The 13,102-nt window shown below is 41.1% G+C and overlaps 1 protein-coding gene and 1 long non-coding RNA gene across 9 annotated transcripts in view; one reads left to right on the top strand and one right to left on the bottom strand.

The window, feature by feature from the left end:
• Positions 1-7,594: 7,594 nt before the first annotated feature.
• Positions 7,595-11,416, bottom strand: LOC148057589 (uncharacterized). Of its 3 annotated transcripts, none has more exons than XR_015707423.1 (4): positions 11,303-11,416; positions 10,674-10,832; positions 7,916-7,966; positions 7,595-7,818 (listed from the first exon to the last, which is right to left on the bottom strand). It is a non-coding gene; the product is annotated as an uncharacterized LOC148057589 (long non-coding RNA). The 3 variants fall into 3 exon arrangements; XR_015707417.1 differs by lacking the exon at positions 11,303-11,416 and adding an exon at positions 11,156-11,281; XR_015707416.1 differs by lacking the exon at positions 11,303-11,416 and adding an exon at positions 11,107-11,228.
• The window catches only part of DNAJC13 (DnaJ heat shock protein family (Hsp40) member C13), a 57,697-nt gene continuing 55,758 nt past the window's right edge, over positions 11,164-13,102 (top strand). For 3 of the 6 annotated variants that reach the window (XM_087769852.1, XM_087769844.1, XM_087769834.1), the window contains exon 1: positions 11,319-11,538. The gene's annotated coding sequence lies outside the window, so the exon portion shown is untranslated. Of the gene's footprint in view, positions 11,539-13,102 lie in introns of all 6 variants that reach the window. The other 3 variants (XM_087769826.1, XM_087769817.1, XR_015707413.1) reach the window with 2 other exon arrangements.

Here is a 13,102-nt window from a genome sequence, read left to right as displayed (position 1 = left end):
ATCCCTCCTAGGGAAAAAAAAAACCCACAATGAAACAGTAATATTCTGCATTGGGATGCCTGAAGCCAATATCTATGAGGAGCTGAAAGTAAAACGAAACTGAATCCCATGTGATGAGCTTGTTACAAGTTGGAACATTCTCAAACCCAGCTTCATTATTTTAGTTTTGCTTTTAATCAGCAAAGTCCATGCTGTGCCCCTGTTTAATGGCTGAACTAAAGTAAATTTAGGGCCACGACTGAACAGTTTGTCTTTTACTGCCAAGTGCTGAGTCATCACTCCGTGCTTCTGTCAAAAACTATATTAGTGTTCCTAAAAAATGGAGTGCACCAGATCTCTAAGCACTGGTCAGAGAGAAAACCAACTTATATTCAAAGACATAATTGCTAGTCACTTTTACATAAGAGAAGAGCAGAAAATAAACAAATAAAATACTTGTGTTTCTCTTAACAACTACCAAAATGCTGAGTTTATTCAAATGCAATAAACTAACAATTCAGTTTTAGGTTATTTCTGTATAGAGTATGTTCTGTACCTTTCTTGACTTCAGCCTTACTTGTGCATGGAAAAGTTTTCTTGTAAGGGTCAGGTCACTTCAGATCATAAGATTCACACTGCAAGTAATTAAATCAGCATATCTGGTGTTACGTAAATAATTACCTCTTCATAAAAGATTCAGTTTGAACGTGCTCAGTGCCTTTTTTGGTAACAAACCACTTATTCTGCAGATTGTGCAGAAAAAGTATCAGTAAAAAGCTCGCACAATTATGAAATTGGTTTATACATTCATGAATTTTATTCTTGACACTCCAATAGTGGAAGAGAAATAATGAACAATGAATTGTTGACATGGAATTTGGACGAAGAGCAGAAACAAAAGAATCCTGCACTTGTATGATAGAGAACATGTTCCTTTTCACGGCTGCTACAACACCATCTCAATTGGGGGACAGTTCAAGCATTTTTAAACATCTTAGTCTACCCTCCTCTCAAGCGGATAGCATTTAATTCCTGGCCAAGTAATTAAACAAGCATACTAGCTAATTTCAGTTCACTGTTAAGTAATTTATCAAATAACTAATTAATTCATATAATCCAAACCTGTTTTATTAGTATAATATGATAATAATTAAATATTTTCCAGAAATAAAGACGTGTAAATAGGGATACATTCAAGCTCCTTTTCTTACATGCCTCTCTGCCTTACACTAAAAATGGGACAGCAGAAGTTCAGGGAAATTTGGCCAAAAACCCAAGCATTAATAGTATCATTACAAACTAGCACTAAATAAGATTACATAAGTATCCATATGCTTATGCTTAAAAACAACAGCATGTGCCTTATATAGTATTTGATGGTCACGATCTGTGTCAAAGCAAAGCAAAAGGAGTGGGAAGATAATATGGATAATATACCGCCTGAAATGGATGCTAGAAGTGGTGTTAACTTACTGTGTGCATTTCTGCCTTGCTTGTTGTGCTTTCTCAGATTCATATACTTCTGTTTCCATTAATTCGGCCAAATAACCCAGTGATCTGATTACAGACAATTTTAAGGATATTAAAGGTGAAATACTTTTTTGTCATCAGAAGCAAGACTTCTGAAAGCTGAAATGCTGGTATCTCTGCAATACCGAGAAGTTGGTAAGGGACTCGATGATTCAGTCATAATGAGAAAACTGAAACCAGCAGCAGCATGAGGAAAATGAAGGTGAAACTGTAAAGACCGAAGAAAAAAAATCTACCAACCCAAAAGAAAACAGAAATGTCCAAAGTCCTGCTTCTGCTTATTACAGAAAAAGGGAAAGAGCCTGAAAATTATGCTGACTGATGCTCTTTTTCTGACTCACTGTGTCTGGCATTCTTACAGTGTAGATGTCATTCAATAACACGGGAAAAACAAACTCTTAGCTTCTCTATGTCTGTGGTTTGCAATGCAGGAGTTTAGCATTATTGCAGTATAATGCTACACTCTCCTTCTGTTGTTAACACGGATGTAATCTGATTATCACTGTAAATAGCTCATAACATGAGCTTGATAAACACATCACCTGTGCCCATCTCCTCTACGCCTTCTTCCAAGGACGGGGTGTGTTGCCCAGTGATATTCCCCACCCTTGTTCAGACCACCACTAGTGATCATCAGTGTTGCATAGTGAGCTTAATACATTAATCGCATAAATGACCAGACCTCTTGCCTGTGCACAATGAGGGTGAGAACATATGTCTACAGGGAATACCAGTGAGCCCACCTCTGTGGATTCAACCCTGTGATTTTGCTCCACAGGCTCCATTGTGTCATCATTTGCATGAGCACCAGCAATGAATCATGTGCTAAAGACAATGTCCCAGGTGACCCATTTCTTAATCTGCTGCCTTTTCCTGCCAAGCTGAATGATCTGGTCCACGGCTCAGCAAAGAGCCTCCTCAGTGCGCTACTCAAAGGGCAGCAGCCACTCGCCTCTGTTTGTCTGGATCCTGCTTGCCCCAGGTCTCTTTGGTGCTACAGGGACAAGGAGGTTGGTGACTTGTGGGCCAGCTGGAGCTTGCTGGCCCTGTAGTACCAAGGACACTCGGCGGCTCCCTGTCCTGACCTACAGGCTCTGGTCTATCCAAAAGGTCTGAGATGGCAGGAGCATCTAAAATTTTAATACCAGATTTACTTATTTGAAGATATGTGACATTATATTGGATTTTGATTTAGCAGAGTGATACAGCATCATGCTGAAATCACAACACAAGCATGATGTAATGATTGTAATATACAGTAGAATCACAATACAAATTGATTCCCCATGCCAGTTGCTACATGCTCCATTATCACAAAAAGGGAGATTTTGCCCGAATTAGAGAGGTCCCAAACCATGGACTGAATAAAAATAGAGTCTGGAAATGTTCAGATAACCTGCGTAGTGAGGCATGCTTAGTATTTTTTTCCTAGCAGTTTGCTTTCTGCTACTTAATTTGTACGAGTGAATGTTGGGATTTTTTCCATGTTAAGTCCCGGCTCTCATTTTAGCCAGTGCTTCTGAAGGACAAATCTTGTACTTCACTGAAATCAAGTTCTGAAAGTTGTCAGGGGGAAAAGGAGGACCTACATGAGGTTGGGAGTTATCTGGAGATTCAGAGTCAAGGACTCCAGGGTAATTGTGCATGACCTTTCAGATCTGAGATCTGTCTGCATTGAGGAGGAGGCACAGCTAGCTCGACACATCTCCAGGATCAAGGCCTTTTCTGGCTCCATCAGGAGTTTCAGGTTTAAATGGCAATTAAATCAGATGTACCTTGCGCCATCAGTGTGTGACATGCCAGCTCTGCCGTGCAGGGACAGGGTGGCCTTGTGTGCCATCCTTCGTGGTGGGAAGTTACACCAAGATGTAAAGCTACACATGGTAATATAGTCTAAAATAGCATCGCTGATGATTTTTAGGCATTCTGACTGAAGTGAGGTGAAAGCAAAGCCACTACAGTTAATTTTCAGTTTTCCATGCTAAAAAAGGGATGGGAGGAGAGAGCAGCCTAGATAAGATGCGTATACTACAAACCATATATACATGAAGCTATACTAACCTTCAAAATACTTGCAAACAGTTTCTGTAGAGAGCAGGGGTAGCTTTTAAGTAGCAGCAGCCAAAATGTGGAGAGCAGCAGGTATTGTGCATCCCATTTTCTGTGCCATGGTGCTGGAGCCAGGGGTGTCTGGTGAAATCTCATAATGAAACAGTCAAATGCTTTGAGAAGTTGAACACAGCTCAGCAAAGCAGATCTGAACTAACATGGACTGTCTGTCTGCCAGTAAACAGGTAATTGCATTCAGTTGTTTGACTGAAATTTAATGAAACTAAATATACTTTGGTAAAATCCACTATGAAGATGTGTTCTGTTTGCGGATCCTGCATATAGGGGATTAAGCTATTGTTGGGGGTGGGGGTCTTTATCAGGTACACAGATAACGCTTGAGATTGAATTGTTATAAAGCAGTTCAACTTCCACATGTTATGCAACTTAGATTTTTTAGCCAGAAGTCTTTTCATTGCTGCTGCTGTTATTGGTAGTGATCTGTTCATAGATGGATTAGAGCTGGGGAACATTACCAGGCCATAAAATGTTCTCTTGTTTTCACAAAACCACCTTGCAGCTGTATCATTCACACATGGTTAGTCTGCATTTCCCAGCTACCAGTCATTCTAAATGGTAAAGAGCACACTACTAGACTATAGGAGGGTTTTTTTTAAAAAAAGGAAAAATTAAAGAATGCTTCTGATTCACATTCTTTCTCACAAGGCTATAATTTCAATGGCTCGGCCTGCAAGTTACATCATCATAATCTCCTCTGTCCTTCTCTGTGCTTCATGAACAATTTTTCATGGAGGAAATGCTGGATATTCTCAAGAACATTCTTACTCTTTGAAGACAGTAAGAATTTTCTGATTCTCTGAGGCACTGCAGGCAAAGTTAATAATTCCTATTTGTTGCTTTGTTCACAATTATATTTGTTGGGCATTACAATCTCACTCTTATTTCTAATTCTGGGATTTAACCCCAGGCTGGGGAATCAGCGGATTAGTACTTACTTTTCCTCTATATGCTGTACAGGGTGCAGTGGGGAATCAAGCATATATAAGTGACTCCCTCATAATTCTCGCTGATGAAAACTGCCACACCTAAGCAGAGAACCTGTTGCTTGGTTTTCAGAGGTCCTTTTGGTTTGGATGCCCAAATTTAAATACCTGGAAGGCACTGCACCTACAGATAGATTCAAGGGATATCACTGTGATTCCCTGAGTAGTTCTACCAAAAAATCCCTCTAACTGAATTTTCCTACTGTCCTGCTAATTCACTCTGCTCCTGAAAAATTTTGAACAGTGTTCAAAGTCACTTTTTTGGAAGTAGTCTTTTCTTTTTTTGTTACCTTAATTGCTGAACATAAATCTTGGACACTCTGTCAATCTCCAGTTTCTCAAATTAGTAGCATTCCTATTCTGCAGCCAGTGTTTAAATTTAACTTAGTCCTTTCCACAAGAATCAACCTTTAACAGATAAAATGACAAAGAAATTTACAATTCAAAGTCTTAAGTGTTTGACTTTCATAAGGCAGGAGCATGTTCTCAACTATGTAAAGCATGCAAAACATGGAATGACATGGTGTCACATAGATCAATACATTGAATAAGCCTGCAATGTACACTATCATCTGTTTTGGTTCTACTGTCCATAAAAAGAGACAGGGAGAGAATCAAACAGCAATTTTGCTTCTTTACAGGGGGAGTGTTTTTGGTAAGAGATACATGATTTTTAAAGCTTGTGCTAGGGTACTCGGAAATTATACACAAGAATATACAGAAAAAGAAACAGTAACGTACTTTCAACCAGTCAAATATTAGAAGCAGGCGGATGTTGTGAAAATAAATTAATTCATGTTCCTGGAGCACTCAGATAGCATAACGAAGAATGTCACAGAAATGTCAATATGGAAATGAATAAATCTGGAGCTTGAATAATAGAGTTCGTATAGCGTACACTACGTAAATCTCGGGCCAGCAAACCGAGCGATGTGGATAGAACACGGTATCGCATACATGTTGATTCAATGGGTCCTTTCATCTTGTGAAGTGAATAAGGCAAAGTTCCCATGGAAAAAACAAATGCTAAGTAAGCATGCAACTATTTGCAAGGGCAATCCTACTCTTCTGGAATTTTATAACTCTAAGTCTTTTGGTTTTATAGTGTCAATATTGCATAGCTGTTTATGGGTATAGATGTGTAATTCTCTAGGTTTATTAAAAAATGCACATAATTATGATGTGGGATTATATCATGTACCACATCCAGATCTGCAACACAGATGTCTGACAAGAGAACTAACAGCAACTAGCAACAGAATTAAGTTGACATCCACTAGAGAGGATGTTAAATACATTTGGGCATTAGGTTTTTCAGCTGGAGTCACCCTGGTGAAACCGTGGGTTCTATTTTAGCAGACTATTCTGGGTACCACTTCCCTTGCCCTGTCTTTTTCAGCTTGTTGCTCTGCTAAACCCTTTCTCCATCTCCTTGCTTCTACATTTGTATCTTCCTAGCATCCTATGTTGACTGAGCTCCTATTCCTCACAGCATTCTTCAGCTCAGTCCCTGTCTCCTTCCCTAGCCATTCCCAGTCTTTCCTCTCAGCTACTTGTATCACTAACAGTGTTCCCCTATGCCAGATCTAGGTGTTTGTCTCCTTACTCTTCTCCTTTTACTTTCCCTCTTCTGTGGGTTGCCTGTACCAGTCTTCTTGAGAAAAAGTCCTCTTCTCCCTACATAAGTGCTTCTTCTGTTCATAGCCTATTTTTTTCAATTTTTCCAAAATTGTGGCCTCACAGCTCTTCCTATCTCCCCAGATCTCAGGTATAGCCTGTTGAAGCTAACTGGTCACTCCCCTTCTCCCCTCTCAGCTGTGCCAAGATCTTTATCCATCCTATGATTCCCATATGCAAAACCCACTCCTACCACGTTGGCCTCAGCTAGCACCTGCTCTCCAATTCTGGTCTTCCTTTCTTATGCTCTAATTTCTTCTTCCAGTAGGCCCCCTGCTTTTCTCACAGTCTACTCCTCCTTCAATGCCTCTCTGTGTTTTAGGCCATTCCACTGCATGGGCTGTATGTCAAGAGTGGGAAGACAAAAAGACTGGGACATGTTCAGTACCTTCTATCACAAAATCGTCCCCAAGAGCCAGATATTCCCAAGAGCAGTCTACCTTAAGTGGGCTTGCAATGCTAAGATGAAGCATCCTCAGGATGAAGTAAGTATGTGGAAATTTTCATTGTCATATTTTATCAAGGTTTCCACAGAACATGTGTGAATGGAGTTTTTTCAGATGTAGGCAACCTGGCTAAATGCAGTCAAAAGAGAAGGTAGTTACGGACTTTCTCTATGAAACAGTTGCTATTTTCTTTTACATGCCATAAACAATGCATTTCTCCTTCACTTTTTCCTTTGAAAAAATATAACTACACATTTTTAAACAACGTAATTCTGTCAACAGTTGTTATGCCATCGTCCATTGCTATTAAGGTCCATGAAAAGACATTGTACTATGAATGACATCTGAGGTATTAAGTAAATCTATCACATTCACTGTACTTACATCAGATATACCCACATAAACTACTAAGACTGGATTGCAACTCATACTGAAACCTATCCTTTGGAAGGTAAAAGAGTTAAAAGATAATCTGTAGATAATCTTCAAAAGACACACCAAAAAGACCAAGTTATACAGGGCTATGGGTGGATGAAGAGATCAAAAGTTAATACGTCAGTATTTACTGCACGTATGTTGATGCCAAAATGAAAGGATTATCCAAACAGAAGAGAAGGGCTTATTGTAGCCAAAAGGAATGGTATGAATATGAACACAGTTTAGCATGAATCACTGTATTGAAGATGCTCCTTATTAATAATTCAACAAAATTCAGTAACAGTATCATGAAGCTAATTAGCTTAGGCTGCAGTTATTGTCAAGCTATTAGCTGAGATAACAAACAAGTTATGACTTAACGAGCCTATCAGGAAATACAGAATTATTAACGGGGAGCATCCAGAAGTTACCTTTTAATTAATCTCACAGAGAAGATAAATTATCAATATTATCTGCATTTATTTTTAGACAAAGTATGTCAAGATACATAAAAATTGATGTGAGCTTTAAACTGCTGGCAAACTGTCAGCATAGTCTTAATGCACCTTTGGGATAACAAAGAGTAGAACAAAGACTGATCCAGTAACGTGGGTCTGATTCCCAGAAGGCCCTCCGTGTAACCTGTATTTTGGCATCTGCAACAAATTAGGAGTAAAAGTGACAAGATTCACAAGAGAGGTTTTCAAAGGTAACTTGAACTTTCTTCCTTTCAGGTGGGACTTGTACACTTACCTCCCCCTTGTCGCTTTCAAAATCTTTCTCTTATCCTCTATCAGTCAAGTCCTATAATTAGGCATCAAAATATTATTGTTATTGTTATCTGGTGACCAAAAAAATACAATTATAAAGCATATTCCCCTATTAATTATCCTAAATTTATACTAAGGTGTGGCGTACAACTTGGATAAAATCTTTAAGAAGACTGGATAGATCCCCATCACTTTATGGCAGAAAAACAGTAGTCAGTCTCAGAGTGGATAGTCCTGCACCCTCCTACACTGTAAGTATGTTGTGAATAAGAAGGTGAAGTAATTATTCCCAATTCTACTAGCAACTTATTTTCTTGTAAGACAAGGAAAGGTGAAGGAATGTCTCCTTCCTCCAGAAAGCTGACACAAAATTCTGCCTCATCGTTTGAGACAGTAGTGGGAAAGGGAGTTAATTTGCCCTTTGTTTGCTGTGTGCAGGCTGGGTAGAAACTTGTTCTTTGTAATTGCTATAAACCACAATATATTTGTTTTAAAAGTAATAGGAGCTCTGCTATTATAGGCTGTATTTACAACCATTGTAATTACTGTTGCTGCAGAGAATCCTAGCATTGGCTCTCTACTCTATCTGCACTGTAGTGGGCTTGAAGAGTTCAGCCATCCTAAACCACAGTCTTTCAGATCAGGTGCTGATCACAGAAATAGTCCAGTGGAGTGTTAATTATTTAGTGGTGGACTGGAACTCTTTATTCCTTCTGGATTTCAGTAACTGGATGGTAAGGAAAGACCTTGTTCTGTAGATTAGAGGTGGTCTGAACTCTTTTGCAAATGACAGTATTTAAACTGACAAGGTCAGATTGACATTTGCAGTACTTCTTCAGATGAAAGACCTAGAAGTAATGAAGATGGGTTTGCTTCTCCAAAGTGTATTGAAGCAACTTAACATTTTATCTTTCAGGAAGGCAGCAAAACCATGCTTTGCTATTCTTATTTTAATAATGAGAATGGCTCTAATATGGCTCCTGACTCTGTAAGTGACTGGGAAAACTAAGGGTGAAACACTACCCATGTCACAGCTAATAATAAAACTGCCATTGACATTAGTAGAGTGAGGATTTTGTTAACTTTCTTTTTAATAGCTTTTAATAATAAAATTGTAAACTTTAAAATTGGAAGATGGTGTTAAAATACAATATCTGTATTCCAGGCTTTCCACAAACCTTTAGGTAAGCAGAAAAACAAAGCTGTTATCTCTAAAAATATCCAGTAGTATCACCTCACAAGAAAAAAATGACCAAGAAAACTAGAATGCTGTTGTCTGCACACAATTATAATTTTGCACATGCTTTACAATTAAACAGTTATGAAATCCTGATCTACTTTAATTTCTGAAAGATATTTTACCATGTTGTACAATATCATTTCCATAACTTCCTGTCTGAACTGCTAAATACGCCTTTCTTGTTTGCTTTTTCTGTGAATAATAATTTCAAAATGATTATTCCACTTTCTGTCATATTTTCTCACTCTTAATCTGTATCCTCCTTTCCTTTTATCATTCTTGTGCATTATAACCAAAGTTAACATCACTACTTACATGAAAGCATGCCCAAAAATAGAGGTAGTGTATAAAGGAAAACAGACAGGTAAACACATAGTTTATTACAGAAATACTAGCTTGAGCTGAATAAACATGATGACACATAATCTATGTTCTCTGATTAAAATCTGGCTATGAAAATATTGATTCTTAGTTTGTTACACCCATTTCATTATGCAAATGTCATTCTTTGGTCTCAAGTAATAAACACCTAACAAGCTGTTGCTTTACTTGCTGTATTTCACTTACCTATATTAACAACACAAAAAAAGTACTAAGACAAAATATAACGCCCTGAACAAAAAAATCCTCCAACTAATCAACAAGAACAGAAAAAAATCCCTCCAAGCCCCTCCAAAAATTCTTCCATGCACTCAGCCAAAGAAACTCTTCTGAATCGTATCATCTCCCTCTGGAATTAGACTTCTGCAATTCCTAGTATGTTAATAAAACATTAAATCTTTTTTTCCCCCCTCAAAGTTCTGTGACTAAAAGTAATTTATCAGCTTCCCCAGAGTAATGTTATTTTCCCATCAGCGTTATTTTACCACAGTGCCCCAGATCAGAGGACTAGAGTTATCAAAAGATTGACTTCTTAGTATTTAAATATCTTCTGTAAAATATAAGACATGAAGGATAGTTTATATGACAATGAAAAGGATATTAAAAAATAGCAATATACTGCCTGTGATTTTAATCTTATTTTTTCTCCAAGATAATTAGTTTCAGTCACAATGTGTTCCTCAGTTCTCTCATTTGCAGTCTTTAAGAACACTATTTTAAAGGAAAGGCATGGTAAGCTCACTTGTTCTAATGTGAGTCATATTTCAAAATATTTACGTCAATCTGTGGGCATTTCAAGGAGATCATGGCAAGCTGTTGTAATGCTGCTGTAGTTTACAACATCTTTGGCAACTGGTACAGAATATGTGAAGTTGACAGAGAGCTTGAGTCCCGTAACAACTTTTGAGGGTGGTTAGCCAACCACGTAAATCAGCGGTTCAGCAACATTAATATGGGATTTAACATTATTTTTACAATCACACAAATAATATGCATAATTAAAAAGTGTACTTTGTTTTTTGATTTTTCGTGGCTTGGTGACGTATATTCCCAAAAAGGAGACCACAGGCAAGTTAACACTTTGTGTGTAATTAAAGCACCTCTCTCGTTTGCTACATACTTCTGTGATGAGCATGAAACCAGCACCAGGCCTCAAAAATGCAGTACCGGGAAGGAACGGAAAACTGGCAGTGCTGTGGCTCTCCACATCCCCAAAGTGACACCATCACAAGACTCCAGGAGCCGGGCACTTAGGAAACTTGGCCCCCAACTAGGTGATCTAGTGTAGAGCAACAGACTAAAAACTCTGTTAAAATACAAGAGAGAACGAAAAGACGAGCAGAGCCACCCACGGCCCTGGGCAACCCCCGCAACCCGCCTCACGCAGCCCCGCTGCCGCCACAGCCCCAACCTCTCCTCTCCCCTCACCCTCACCCTCACCCTCACCCTCACCCTCTCCCTCTCCCTCTCCCTCTCCCTCTCCCTCTCCCTCTCCCTCTCCTCCCGCCGCCCTCGATCCCGCCCCAAGGCCTGAGGTGACGGGGCGGGGGAACCTTGCACCCCGGCCGCTTTGCGCATGCGCACGGAGCCACCATACCCTACCCTTCCCCACCATTCCCCTCCACTTCCCCGCTCCGGTTCCCGGCAGGGCAGGGCAGGGGAGGGGGCAAGGGGCGGGAGGAAGGTGGGCGAGGCGGCTCCGCGGGCCGGGCCGGGCCGGGCCGTCGCGGAAGGAGTATATCAGCTGACCGTGTCCCGTGACGGCCCCGGGCTTGACGGCGACTGCGTCGAGAGGGCGGTCTTGCTGCTGGAGCTAAGATGGCGGCCTCCAGCGCCAGACTCTGAGGGAGTTGGGAGAGGTGCAGCGGCTGCCGCCTGGCCGCGTGGAGGGTGAGGGCTCCGCTCGGTGGCCCTTCGCCCTTGTCGCCGGCAGCGGCGGGAAGCGCAGTGCTGGTGGCGGCAGGTCCGGGCTGCTTCCCGGCGAGGTAAATCCCAGCGGCGGGGGGAGATGAGGAGGCGGCGGCGGCTCCCGCCTCCTTCCACAGCCCCGGGCGGGGCCGTTAGGCGCCGAGGTGCCGCTGGAGGCCGAGCGGGTGGGGGGTGCGCCCGGCCGCTGGGGTTGTGAGGGAGCGGGGGCAGGGCCGGAGGCAGCGCTCTCTGCCGCCTGGGGGCAGATGGCTCCGCCGGCACAGCCCCCCCCTCCTTGCCCCAGCCGTGGGGGGCGGCCGGGGGCGGTGAGCAGCCGGCCTGCGCGGCCCTGAGTCCCAGGTGTGCTACCTGTTCTGTTGCAAGCCGCTCTCAAGCCATTTTCTTCCTGTATCTCCCAGCAGAGGAGAGGCTGGGCTTTTTCGTTAGCCTCAGCCTGCCTGGTGCTTCACTGCTCTGCACCTGGCGCAGATTTTGTAGCCGGGAGGCAGAAACTGCCCTCTTTCCTAGATGAGTACTAGTGTGTCCATTAAGGAAAGATGCGTTGTTTTTCTTCTCCTGGACGCAGATCAAAATATACCCATCATGAGATGCTTTGGGAAATAATTTATGAAGAGTGGGAGAGATCAGGAGGAGACTTGCTCTCACAGAGATGAGAGTTTATTTCTTTTATGAGTGGTAATAGCATGCCTGAAGAGCATGAGCAGAACTAAATGTATCTTCCAGAAAATCTACTCTTAATGTGCTTATTTTTCCAGGAGTTTTTTTGATTTCTCCCATGGATGCTTTTCATTTGCTTTTTGTTTTCTGAAAGTCAAAACAAGTAGGCATACTAAATGGTTTTTTGTCTGCGATGAGCTGCCAACAGTCTTTGGGATAGATTCGCCTGTGGAGCTTGCACCTTGATAGCTGTCTCTACTGAGGACCAAGCTCTGGGCTGTAAAAATGTTGTCTTAGTGCTTCAGTTGTCAGGGGGAGGGCTTTTTCTGTTTTCAGCTTAGTGCCCTCAAGCCGAGGGAATGTTTGAGCATGCTGCTTGGGGGGAAACATAGGCATATAAGTTTATTTGGAGTCTTCCTACTAATGCACTTATTCTTTGCTCTGTGGCTGCTATTGAAGTGAATGTAATCTGAAATGTATTTTCCCTTTTTTCTTTTGTGCTCTTTCACAAATAAGTTATATGGCAGAGTCTGAGAAGATGAAGTTGAGTAGATAGCTGCTTTGTTTCCTTTTACTTAGCACTGATTAAATAATTCTGTATTTCAGAAAATATTCTTTGTTTTACAACTTAAGTTCTTTGAAGTCAAAGCCTTTTTCTTCTTGATAATTAGAAGATTGTCTACCTAGGCTACTTGCATGTGGTGAGATACATAGAAAAGGAGGAAGGCTGTCAAAGGGACTGCTAGTGATTCAAGTTTCATCTTTGGATTGAGTTAAGAAGATGCTGTTCAAACAGTCTGCCATGGCTTAGTTCAAAATAACAGGAGCAGTATTATAGATGTAAAAACTGTGCTTGCCTCTAGCCTGCTTCAGTTTATAGATACGCATCTTGGTCTAATTCCTGCCTGCTATAGGTGGTCGATGCCAGAACACTTAACCAGAAATTACTGACTCCTTTCCATT

This window comes from Nipponia nippon, unplaced genomic scaffold, assembly GCF_047370975.1.
Source record: "Nipponia nippon isolate SJK-2023a ecotype South Korea unplaced genomic scaffold, ASM4737097v1 scaffold_1, whole genome shotgun sequence".
Classification (NCBI taxonomy): domain Eukaryota; kingdom Metazoa; phylum Chordata; class Aves; order Pelecaniformes; family Threskiornithidae; genus Nipponia; species Nipponia nippon.
The sequence above is the reverse complement of the archived record's forward strand: the minus strand, read 5'-3'. Positions and strand labels throughout refer to the sequence as shown.